The sequence below is a fragment of the Triticum urartu genome, chromosome 2, assembly GCF_003073215.2.
Source record: "Triticum urartu cultivar G1812 chromosome 2, Tu2.1, whole genome shotgun sequence".
NCBI lineage: Eukaryota > Viridiplantae > Streptophyta > Magnoliopsida > Poales > Poaceae > Triticum > Triticum urartu.
In genome coordinates, this window is record NC_053023.1 from 697,820,476 (window position 1) to 697,834,697 (window position 14,222).

A 14,222-nucleotide genomic window follows, 5' to 3' on the forward strand; every position below is an offset into this window, starting at 1 on the left:
CTGTTGTAATACTCATATCATCAAGAACAATCAAGCAGGACGTAGGGTATTACCTCCATCAAGAGGGCCCGAACCTGAGTAAACATCGTGTCCCCTACCTCCTGTTACCATCCGCCTTAGACGCACAGTTCGGGACCCCCTACCCGAGATCCGCCGGTTTTGACACCGACATTGGTGCTTTCATTGAGAGTTCCACTGTGTCGTCATCATAAGGAGGATGGCTCGTCTTGTTGTCAAGGACAACATCACCTCTAGGGGAGCCCTGGCTGTAGGCCAAACTCTCCGACTAGGCGGCTTCGTCATGACCGCCCGCTCGGTCGCTGCGACGACGATGACTTCTCGGGTCATCGAAAATAGCCTCCACATCGGCTCGGAATTTGCCGAACAGATGGACCCAATGGAGCTCTCCTCTTTGAACGAGCTCTTGGATCACATCGCTGCTCTGGGAGTCACTACGGACTATGATCGGATCAGGCTTAAACACGACCAAAGGAGGATTAATTCTCCGCCGGTCACCCATCAGATAGCGGTGGTGGAGGAGCAATGCGGCGATTCTCCCTCTATCCTGAGGACGAACTATGTTCGGATTCCCGAGCTCTCCGAGCCGGATACTCGCTCACGGGATGACACCGCCCTAGCCCTGAACCCAGAATCAGGCCGCATACCGAACCCGCGGGGCAACATCTCGGAGCCTGAACTTCCAAGATTGGAAACTCCCCTGCCCCGGGATCATAGATTGGGACAAGGTCTGGACTTAAATCACAACGATAAGGTTTGAGTAGGACTCCTCCTTTCCTTGTTGGATTAGGAGAAGGGAAGGAAGGGAGAGAGGAGGAGAAGGAAAAAGGGGGCGCCCCCCCTCCTTGTCCAATTCGGACTAGAGGGGGAGGGGGCGCGCGGCTGCCCTGGCCGCCCCTCCTCTTCTCCCACTAAGGCCCATTAGGCCCAATATACTCCCCGGGGGGTTCCAGTAACCCCCCGGTACTCTGGTAAATGTCCGAAACCTCCTGAAACACTTCCGGTGACCGAACATAGTCATCCAATATATCGATCTTTACGTCTCGACCATTTCGAGACTCCTCGTCATGTCTGTGATCATATCCGGGACTCCGAACTACCTTAGGTACATCAAAACACAAAAACACATGATGTCTACTACGCAAACTTCTTGTAGACGTTGTTGGGCCTCCAAGTGCAGAGGTTTGTAGGACAGTAGCAAATTTCCCTCAAGTGGATGACCTAAGGTTTATCAATTCGTGGGAGGTGTAGGTTGAAGATGGTCTCTCTCAAACAACCCTGCAACCAAATAACAAAGAGTCTCTTGTGTCCCCAACACACCCAATACAATGGTAAATTGTATAGGTGCACTAGTTCGGCGAAGAGATGGTGATACAAGTGCAATATGGATGGTAGATATAGGTTTTTGTAATCCGAAACTATAAAAACAGCAAGGTAACTAATGATAAAAGTGAGCGTAAACGCTATTGCAATGCTAGGAAACAAGGCCTAGGGTTCATACTTTCACTACTGCAAGTTCTCTCAACAATAATAACATAATTGGATCATATAACTATCCCTCAACATGCAACAAAGAGTCACTCCAAAGTCACTAATAGAGGAGAACGAATGAAGAGATTATGGTAGGGTACGAAACCACCTCAAAGTTATTCTTTCTGATCAATCTATTCAAGAGTCTGTAGTAAAATAACACGAAGCTATTCTTTCCGTTCGATCTATCATAGAGTTCGTACTAGAATAACACCTTAAGACACAAATCAACCAAAACCCTAATGTCACCTAGATACTCCAATGTCACCTCAAGTATCCGTGGGTATGATTATACGGTATACATCACACAATCTCAGATTCATCTATTCAACCAACACAAAGAACTTCAAAGAGTGCCCCAAAGTTTCTACCGGAGAGTCAAGACGAAAACGTGTGCCAACCCCTATGCATAAGTTCACAAGGTCACTGAACCCGCAAGTTGATCACCAAAACATACATCAAGTAGATCACGTGAATATCCCATTGTCACCACAGATAAGCACATGCAAGACATACATCAAGTGTTCTCAAATCCTTAAAGACTCAGTCCGATAAGATAACTTCAAAGGGAAAACTCAATCCATTACAAGAGAGTAGAGGGGGAGAAACATCATAAGATCCAACTATAATAGCAAAGCTCGTGATACATCAAGATCGTATCACCTCAAGAACACGAGAGAGAGAGAGAGATCAAACACATAGCTACTGGTACATACCCTCAACCCCGAGGGTGAACTACTCCCTCCTCGTCATGGAAAGCGCCGGGATGATGAAGATGGCTACCGGTGAAGGATTCCCCCTCCGGCAGGGTGCCGGAACAGGGTCCCGATTGGTTTTCGGTGGCTACAGAGGCTTGCGGCGGCGGAACTCCCGATCTATTCTGTTCCCCGATGTTTTTAGGGTATATGGATATATATATAGGCAAAAGAAGTCGGTAAGGGGAGCCACGAGGGGCCCACAAGGGTGGGGGCGCGCCCAGGGGGGCCGGCGCGCCTCCCTGCCTCGTGGCCACCTCGAAGCTTCCCTGACTTCAACTCCAAGTCTCCTAGATCACGTTCGTTCCAAAAATCACACTCCCGAAGGTTTCATTCCGTTTGGACTCCGTTTGATATTCCTTTTCTGTGAAACACTGAAACAAGGGAAAAAAACATAAACTAGCACTGGGCTCTGGGTTAATAGGTTAGTCCCAAAAATAATATTAAAGTGCATAGTAAAGCCCATTAAACATCCAAGGTGGATAATATAATAGCATGAATACTATTATAGATACGTTGGAGACGTATCAACTCATAATACCGATCGTCACCAAACTTTAAGCGTGCGGACCCTATGGGTTCGAGAACTATGTAGACATGACCGAGACACGCCTCCGGTCAATAACCAATAGCGGAACCTGGATGCTCATATTGGCTCCCACATATTCTATGAAGATCTTTATCGGTCAAACCGCATAACAACATACATTGTTCCCTTTGTCATCGGTATGTTACTTGCCCGAGATTCGATCATCGGTATCTCAATACCTAGTTCAATCTCGTTACCAGCAAGTCTCTTTACTCGTTATGTAATGCATCATCCCGCAACTAACTCATTAGTCACATTGCTTGCAAGGCTTGTAGTGATGTGCATTACCGAGAGGGCCCAGAGATACCTCTCCGACAATAGGAGTGACAAATCCTAATCTCGAAATACGCCAAATCAACAAGTACCTTCGGAGACACCTGTAGAGCACCTTTATAATCACCCAGTTACGTTGTGACGTTTGGTAGCACACAAAGTGTTCCTCCGGTAAACGGGAGTTGCATAATCTCATAGTCATAGGAACATGTATAAGTCATGAAGAAAGCAATAGCAACATACTAAACGATCAAGTGCTAAGCTAACGGAATGGGTCAAGTCAATCACATCATTCTCCTAATGATGTGATCCCGTTAATCAAATGACAACTCATGTCCATAGCTAGGAAACTCAACCATCTTCGATTAACGAGCTAGTCAAGTAGAGGCATACTAGTGACACTATGTTTGTCTATGTATTCACACATGTATTATGTTTCCGGTTAATACAATTCTAGCATGAATAATAAACATTTATCATGATATGAGGAAATAAATAATAACTTTATTATTGCCTCTAGGGCATATTTCCTTCACTTAGCAAGAACCGTTCTTACCTACGCATCAAAACCACAACGATTTTTCGTCAAGTGTGCTATTTTAACCTTCAACAAGGACCGGGCGTAGTCAAACTCGATTCAACTAAAGCTGGAGAAATAGACACCCACTAGCCACCTGTGTGCAAAGCACGTCGGTAGAACCAGTCTCATGAACGCGGTCATGTAATGTCGGTCTGGCCGCTTCATCCAACAATACCGCCGAATCAAAGTATGACATGCTGGTAAGCAGTATGACTATTATCGCCCACAACTCTTTGTGTTCTACTCGTGCATATAACATCTACGCATAGACCTGGCTCGGATGCCACTGTTGGGGAACGCAATAATTTCAAAAAAAATCGTACGATCACACAAGATCTATCTAGGTGATACATAGCAACAAGCGGGGAGAGTGTGTCCACGTACCCTCGTAGACTGAAAGCGGAAGCGTTATATCAACGCGGTTGGTGTAGTCGTACGTCTTCACGATCTGACCGATCCTAGCACCGAATGTACGGCACCTCCGTGTTCAGCACACATTCAGCTCGATGACGACCCTCGTACTCTTGATCCAGTTGAGGCCAAGGGAGAGTTTCTTCAGCACAACGGCGTGGCGATGGTGATGATGAAGTTACCGGCGCAGGCCTTCGCCTAAGCACTACAATGATATGACCGAGGTGTGTAACTGTGGAGGGGGGCACCGCACATGGCTAAGAGATTGTCTATTGTGCCTTGGGGTGCCCCCTTGGCCACGTATATAAAGGAGGGAGGAGGAGTAGGCCGGCCTAGGAGGGCGCGCCTATAGGGGGAGTCCAACTAGGATTCCCAATCCTAGTTGGAGTCCCCTTCCTTTTCCAAGAGGGGAGAGAGGGAAGGAGTAGGAGAGGGAGAAGGAAAGAGAAGGGGGCGCCGCCCCTCCCTAGTCCAATTCGGACTTGCCATGGGGGGCACGCGGCCACCCCTTGAGGCCCTTCTCTCCTTTCCCATATGGCCCATTAAGGCCCACTACCTCCCTCGGTGAATTCCCGTAACTCTCCGGTACTCCGAAAAATACCCGAATCACTCGAAACCTTTCCGATGTCCGAATATAGCCTTCCAATATATCGATCCTTACCTCTCGACCATTTCGAGACTCCTCGTCATGTCAGTGATCTCATCCGGGACTCCGAATAACCTTCGGTCATCAAATCACATAAACTCATAATACAAATCGTCATCGAACGTTAAGCGTGCGGACCCTACGGGTTCAAGAACTATGTAGACATGACCGAGACATATCTCCGGTCAATAACCAACAGCGGAACCTAGATGCTCATATTGGCTCCCACATATTCTACGAAGATCTTTATCGTTCAAACATCATAACAACATACGTTGTTCCCTTTGTCATCGATATGTTACTTGCCCGAGATTCGATTGTCGGTATCATCATACCTAGTTCAATATCGTTACCGGCAAGTCTATTTACTCGTTCCGTAATGCATCATCCCGCAACTAACTCATTAGTCACATTGCTTGCAAGGATTATAGTGATGTGCATTACCGAGAGGGCCCAGAGATATCTCTCCGATACACGGAGTGACAAATCCTAATCTCGATCTATGCCAACCCAACAAACACCTTTGGAGACACCCGTAGAGCATCTTTATAATCACCCAGTTACGTTGTGACGTTTGATAGCACACAAGGTGTTCCTCTGGTATTCGGGAGTTGCATAATCTCATAGTCTGAGGAACTTGTATAAGTCATGAAGAAAGTAGTAGCAATGAAACTATAACGATCATAATGCTAAGCTAACGAATGGGTCTTGTCCATCACATCATTCTCCTAACGTTGTGATCTCGTTCATCAAATGACAACACATGTCTATGGTCAGGAAACATAACCATCTTTGATAAACGAGCTAGTCAAGTAGAGGCATACTAGGGACACTCTGTTTTTGTCTATGTATTCACACATGTACTAAGTTTCCGGTTAATACAATTCTAGCATGAATAATAAACATTTATCATAATATAAGGAAATAAACAATAAATTTATTATTGCCTCTAGGGCATATTTCCTTCAGCTCCCTCTCCGGCCGACCCGCAAGACAGCCCCAATGCCACGCCACCGTCCCAATCGTGAAACAACCAGAGAAGCAAGGAAGATGGTAAGAAACAAGCGAAATAAAAGATAGTGGGCTCCAATACAAACATTAACTAGCTTAAAGACGCTGTTATTAGAAACATGACACTGTGGTTTCTGCTGGTTTATCAACAAATTAAAACAAGCCATTGAACCGACAACTTGATTACTCTTAACCAGATGAAATCAAGGACCAACAACAAACAATAAAAGTCAAGAACAACTTATATGCAATAAAGGTATGAGAGAGAAGAAATATTCACATAAGACGGTTATAAACACTGGAGCATAAATAAGCAACACCTTTAAATACAAATAAAAAGGGTTCATGGTTAAATGCATAGTGGGCTAAGATTTGCCTTTCCTCGATCATATAACCTACCCCCGCCATCTCTTGTCACCAGATTAATTTGTTTATACAGTGGAGCTGCCCTGGTTATCACTCAATAAGAATGACCATCCAAGGACAGAACAACAAGTATCACAGGATCAAAAAGGATTCTAAAGACAAGAGGGAGGATCCAACTTGATACCCACAAGCCCCTTGATTGCTCAAAGGCACACCTATTTCAGCCATGGCTAATCATCATCGCCCTATCAAGAATGGCATCCGACCGGTGGGGCACACGAATTACAGGCGGTGGCACGAGATATTTCATCGCGGGAGTAACTACTCATTGCTACAGGAGCTCGGGTTCGATCGGACGGTCGAGGTCCTCCAGCGCCTCGATCCCATGGCCCAGATCTCATCAAGCCAACGAAATGGACGGCCAGATGTTCCAAATCGCTGAGAGCGCCCGTAGCCCCCCTCTGTTCTTGTCTCTGGATGGTTATCACTCATCAGAAATGACCATGCAAGTACAGAGCCACTAAAATAAGAACGTGATCAAAACGGCTCAAAGAAATGAGGGGGGTCCAACTTAATACCCCCAGGTGCCTCTATTGCTTAAGAGCATGCCTATATCAGCCATATCTGATCATCATAGCCCTGGCCATGTCCCATATAGTAGCCAAAGCAGAGGAGCAGGAGGAAGTTGGAGCTCGCCGAGGGAGGTTGTAGCCGAGGCAGTACTCAGTGGGCGCCAGGGTTGTGCCTGAACGCCGTCCAGCCTGCGAGGAACTGCTTCCTACACTGCACATCCATGCCGCTACATGAAGTGAAACTCTCCTGGCAAAGAAAAGTAAAATCTTATGACGAAATGTAATGGAAAATGTAAATATTCATTGCAAAACTGGTCTGCCTTTTTAGATACTAATATTTATTGCAAAACGCGAGGGCGAGCACAGGCGGCGGCGATGGCGAGGTAATCTAGGAACTAAAATAAATGAATTCCTTACCTACTGCATTTTGTGAACCAGAATAAGTGGGACCATATCTAGAGTATCATTCTCATGTTCGCCTTGGACAGAGGTTAATCGACGTGGTGTATTGAAACTCAGTTATAATTAAAAAGATTCATATTGTGGACTGTTGAATGACTTGTACACAGGTTAACCAACGAGGTGTACCGAACCTCAGTTATAATCTAAAAGATTCATATTGTGGACTATCGAAGCATCCTACCACTTATTTTGCTAGAAGAATATACAATACAGCCTAGATTTGAAGACATGACCAACAAATGCTCAAGGTAAGTATGTACCTAACAGGCATTGACATGAATATTACATAGTAGCACAAATAAGCAGAGCATACCCTTACATGTCAGTCCTAGTGCTTGGTTCATGTTAAGATGTAGACCTTGGAGGTACCCGGACTGAATACTCAAGTCCCATGGTAGTCATATTAACTCTTTAGATATTAAAAAAGTAGGTGTTCTCTTAAAAAAAGAGGTGCATACCACAAACTTTACACTCAATACTCCAGTTATATGCCGGTCCTAGACTCCTAGTGCTGGTTCATGTAATCAAAATCGCTAAAGAAAACAAGAAGGGCATTAATTGCCAGCAACAAAATACCAGAATGACATGAACATAAGGAAGCTGCAGATCCACACTCACCTAAGATGAACCGGGGCATGCCTATATGTGCTCCATTCAAATGCTTAACGCTACACAGATCAAGATGGAAAGGAACAAATCAAGTAGAAATCAACTCACCCACATTACCAATATAAGAAACAAAAAAAGATATTTTCCCATGATAACACGAACCTGCAGCCACAGCACAAAAGCCTCCTGGAAGTTGAATTTGGCATCGACCTGGACTGCGAGCTATGAGAAGGGCTGCTCGGAGATCACGTCTCCTCAGCGACACATGCCATCTCAGGGAGTCTAAACACCTCTCTCCAGGCCATAGCTGGCACCACTACAAACAAAAGGGAAAGGTTTCAATGAGTACAAGTAAATGAAGAAAAGGCCAACAACAATTAAGTAAGTGAATAGTTGCTATACTTTGAGGATACTCTTATCAGAAAAAATGAAGCTAAATATGTAAATAATAGTTTCAGACCTATCCTTTGTGCAATTATCAGAGTTGTTATTTTTAGTAATTATTGTATCATTGGTCTCAAATTTGCATATATGCTTTTGCAGCTATATCGACCACAAAATAACAATCCAAAAATTTACCATTAAAGACATTCCACATCACACGTCCATAAATCATGAATCGCTCAGACGAATGAAAAAGATGGGAGGGAGGTGGTATACCTGAATTGGAGAGGTTGCCGGCAAGGAAGTACAACTCTGTACAATGACAGCCGCACCTTTGGGATAGCCGTGCTGCACACAAAACAGGCTCATGTCACAAAATTGAGTGCCACGGAGAGGAGAGGTGGCCAGTAGTGCACCAATGAGAGAACACATACAACAATCGGCGAGTGAGCATAGGCCTAAAATTCATGTAGTTGCATTCTGCAAGACCTAGGTTGTTATTTGAAACTCATAAGGTGATAGGCCTGAAAAATATATGATCTATATATACAGAAAAACAGAGTAAAATGTAGTCAACTATAGCCTATATAGATCCAAAGGATATAACCTACAAACCGGCGCCATGTCAAATTTTTTACTTGTTCAGAATAAGAATTTATATGCCTGACAAAAAGATGCCATCCCATAGCAAATCTTTTCTCTTCTCTTTGTTACCTTGAGCTATTGCATTAGCTTCACATTTAATTATTTATACTATATGAAGAGAAGCACTATTTTAATAGATATGTTTGACAGAAATGACAATAATTCTTTCAACTCAAGACATAAAATAGACAAGCCTTCCAGTATGGGGACTGCTATTTCCTAGCTGCAAGTATTTAGAACCATTGACAGAACTGCTAGTGTATTTAGTCACAGAAATCGGCACATATGTAAACAACAGATCTAGATTTAGGAACACTGCAAACACACGAAGCATAGACAAATAATATCTAATAATATGTAAATCATACTTGCTATGGTATTATCTTTAAGAGATGCATGTGATCTGATTGAGAAAAACACCTAGTGTGGCCATTCTGCTAGTGTGACCACCCCTGCTCCTCACTAATGCGAACATCAATTAATCCATAATTGCAATTCAAGATTTGGAAACTCGGATCATGACACACTTGCCTCGGTTATTGTTGAATCATAGGAGCACAGTAGAAAGAAACAATAAATAAAACAAGCAAAGGAACAAAATCACCAACATTCCATGCACAAAAGGTGAAAGGACCAACAATCATAGGCCCTACAAAGATCCAGACAAGGAGCAAAAGGCATATATCCAGGCTCCACTAAAAACAAGCAGTGAAGGAAGGAAACGACAAACATCCAATGCACAAAGACAAGATACTTTTGGCCTTTAACAGAAAGGGCATGATCTACAAGCAGAACGGAGCGAGGCAAAAAATGCATACTGCCATACAATCCTACACCAAGGTCTGGAAAGAAGAGGAGGGGAAAGGAGGAGAAGAGGGGTTGACATGTAGATCCGTGAACGAAGATGGACGAGGCTGCTAATAGATGATGTGCACGCACAGACCGAAGGAGTCACCAGCCAGGGGATTGACCAGAAGGTCATGAATCGTGGACCAATCTGCATGAAAAAAATATGAAAAAAAAGATTAGCAGCAGCCAATAACCAAAATGGAACAAAATAGTGACATACCTACGGATCGAAGAGTGCAGCAAAGGTGAAGCACCATGGTGCAGTGTGCTTGTGGCTCGAGCTACGGCGCAGCCACGGCGCCAAGTGGCAGTAGCAGCCCGCGCTCGGAAAGCAGAGCAACAGACGAGGACCGAGGAGGAGGGGCACCTCTGGCACGAGCAAGGGACCGCGCTTCTCGCGTCGAGCACTAGCGTGTCTCTGCAGCTCGAGCCTAGCGACGGGAGATGCGAGAGGAGATGGGGAGGCCGCGGCATGAGAGAGGCAGCAGGGAAACTGTTGGAATTATTGGGCATAACCAATATAATAATTCATATTTTGTGCCAATAATTCAAAGTAAATCCCAGAGGCTCATGTGGCCCATCCATGCATGACAAGGTTGTGTGGAAAATTGACCAATGCCATGTGTATGCGCTGTTTTATCACGCGAGAAGAAACTTGAAACAATTGACGCATAAATGGGAGAAGAAACTGAACACTTCGTGTGAGTTTTAGTGCGCTCGTTTCTTCTCTCCTTAATGGTTTTTGGTGCGTTTGTTTAATGGTGTTTATTGCACCGGTTTCTCTTCTATTAATGAAGGCCAGTTTCAACTGTTCTCACGTATATAAGAGGTCACTCCTCTATTGTTCCAAGTAGCACAACAACCTTTCATCTCATTCCAAAGCATTGAGCCACCTATCTCTTTCCCATCTCTCTTCCTGGCGTGAACCGGGAAGTGAGACAGCAGGCCTCCGAAACCCCGCCTCTTGTGATCCGGTACGGGAGAGGGGCGATCAGGTTTTTGGGGAGCGTCCTTACGCGACTGCTGGAATCTTGTTCATCATGGCTGCGAACGGCGACATCACTGACGACGAGTTCCCCAACGACGACTTCTTCCCCGACGTCAACGACCTCTTCAGCGACATGACGATCGGGACATCTGCACCTTCTGCTACTGCGCCGTATGCCATCTTATCCTCACTGTTAGGGCTAGCATTTGGTTTATTGCTAATAGCAATTGACATGGATATGATGCATTTTGCTTATGATTTTGATTGCATGACTAGTCTCAACGAATTGTTTCTAGTTTCTAGTTTCATCAATATATTGCTATTCATGTTTTATCCATTATTTTTCTGGATTAAACTAAATGGGAAAATGCCTAATTATTCAACAATCCAAAAACCTGATATGTGTAGGCAATTTTCTCCTATTGCTTTTGCTGCAACTCTCAAGCCCGCACCATTTGAGGGCATAAACTATAAGAGGTGGCGTGCGAGGGCAGTTCTTTGGCTTACCACCATGAAGTGTTTTCACGCCTCTAAAGGCAAGCCAGAGGGAGAGCTGACTGCTGAGCAGGAGCAAGCTTTCCAGGCTACAGACACCCTCTTTAGAGGTGCTGTCTTGAGTGTTCTTGGCGACAAGATTGTCGATCCATTCATGACCATCATGGTCGGTAAAGATATGTGGGATGCGCTCGAAGCCAAGTTTGGAGTCGCAGACGCAGGAAGTGAGTTGTATATCATGGAACAGTACCATGACTACAAGATGACTGATGACTGCTCCATTGTTGAGCAGGCTCATGAGATTTAGTCGCTCATTAAAGAACTTGAGCATCTCAATTGTGTGTTACCGGACAAATTCATTGCCGGAGGCATCATTGCCAAGCTTCCACCTTCATGGGGGAATTTTGCTACCTCTCTGAAGCATAAGAGGCAAGAATTTACTGTTGTCAATCTAATTGGCACTCTTGATGTGGAAGAGAAGGCGAGGGCAAAAGACACACGTGCTCGTTTCTATGAGGGGAATACTAGTGCCAATTTGGTACAAAAGAGAAATTTCCAAAACCACAAACCCAAGAACAAAAATAATTATGCGGGCAAAGGAAAATTTGATGGCAAGTACAAAGCCCCACAACCTGTCAACTTTAAGAAGAAGAAGGATACTTATAAGAAGAAAGGAAAATGCCATGTATGTGGCAGTGAAGAACATTGGGCTTCATCTTGCAAGGACCGCCGGGACATGCGTCGGAATGAGAACAATAGCAAGACCGCTAATGTTGTTATTGGCGATGTTGACATGAAAGATGTCGGGTATGGTAAATTTCCTACCATTATTTCAGTATGTCATTCTCCAGATTGGTGGATTGACACCGGTGCCAATTTACATGTGTGTTCTGACATAAACATGTTTTCTTCTTATCAGGTCGCAAGAACTACACCCGTGCTGATGGGAAATGGGACACATGCTTCTGTTCATGGTGTTGGTACGGTCGATCTGAAGTTTACTTCGGGAAAGATCGTGCGATTGAAGAACGTGCAGCATGTCCCTGCTATAAATAAAAATCTTGTCAGCGGTTCTCGTTCGTGTCGATATGGTTATAAATTGGTATTTGAGTCCAATAAGGTTGTAGTATCTAAGTGTGGACAATTTGTTGGGAAAGGCTATGAGAGCGGAGGCTTGTTCCGCTTATCTTTGTCAGACTTTTGCACTAAAGTTACTAATCATGTTTGCAGTGAAACCGAATCAAATGTTTGGCATTCACGACTTTCTCATATTAACTTTGGTGTCATGATGCGGCTAGCAAATTTGAGTTTAATCCCGAAATTTACAATTGTCAAAGGTTCTAAGTGCCAAGTTTGTGTGCAAGCAAAGCAACCTCGCAAGTCTCATACGACTGTTGAGGCGAGGAATTTGGTACCACTTGAACTCATACATTCAGATCTTTGCGAGATGAATGGTGTGTTGACAAAAGGTGGAAAAAGATATTTCATGACTCTAATCGATGACTCTACTAGATATTGCATGATATATTTGTTGAAAACAAAAGATGAGGCTTTGCACTACTTTAAAATCTATAAAGCCGAAGTAGAGAATCAACTCGATCGAAAAATCAAAAGGCTTAGGTCGGATCGCGGTGGAGAGTATTTTTCTAATGAGTTCAATTTATTTTGTGAGGAACATGGTATAATACATGAGAGGACGCCTCCCTATTCCCCCCAGTCAAATGGGGTTTCCGAACGAAAGAACCGAACTCTAACTGATTTGGTTAATGCCATGTTAGATACAGCGGGACTTTCCAAGGAGTGGTGGGGGGAGGCTTTGATGACTGCAAGTCATGTCCTAAATAGAGTTCCCATAAAGAATAAAGAGATTACTCCGTTTGAAGAATGGGAAAGGAAAAGGCTTAAACTTTCCTACTTAGGGACTTGGGGTTGTTTGGCGAAGGTCAATGTACCACTTACTAAGAAGCATAAGCTTGGGCCAAAAACAGTTGATTGCGTTTTCCTGGGTTATGCTTTCCATAGCATTGGCTATAGATTTCTAGTGGTGAAATCTGAGGTACTTGACATAAATGTTGGTACCATCATGGAGTCGAATGATGCGACTTTCTTTGAGGATATTTTTCCTATGAAGGATATGCCTAGCTCATCTAGTCAGAGGTCAGAGGCAACTCCTGGACCTACTGTTCCATTGGAACATTCCGAGAAAAAACACACAGATATTCCTGAGGAGGATGACAATGAAGCTCCTAGAAGGAGCAAGAGACAAAGGACTGCAAAGTCATTTGGTGAAGATTTCATTGTGTACCTCGTGAATGATACTCCGACTTCTATTTCATAAGCTTATGCATCTTCTGATGCTGACTACTGGAAAGAAGCTGTGCGTAGTGAGATGGATTCTATCATGGCTAACAGGACAAGGGAGATCACTGATCGTCCTTATGGGTGTAAACCTGTAGGGTGTAAGTGAGTGTTTAAGAAAAAACTTAGGCCCGATGGTACAATTGAAAAGTACAAGGCGCGGCTTGTAGTCAAGGGATATACCCAAAAAGAAGGTGAAGATTTCTTTGATACTTATGCCCCGGTGGCCAGATTGACCACCATTCGAGTACTACTCTCATTGGCTGCCTCACACAATCTTCTCTTTCATCAAATGGACGTTAAGACAGCTTTCCTAAATGGAGAGTTGGAGGAGGAAATTTACATGGAACAACCTGATGGTTTTGTAGTAGATGGTCATGAAGGAAAAGTGTGTAAATTGTTGAAATCTTTGTATGATTTGAGACAAGCACCTAAGCAATGGCATGAGAAGTTCGAAAGAACTTTGACATCTACGTGCTTTGTTGCAAACGTAGCCGACAAGTGTGTGTACTATCGCCATGGTGGGGGCGAAGGAGTTATATTATGTTTGTATGTTGATGACATACTTATATTTGGAACAAATCTCAAGGTCATTCAGGAAGTGAAAGATTTTCTGAATCAAAACTTTGAGATGAAAGACCTTGGAGTAGCTGATGTTATCTTGAACATCAAGCTTTTAAG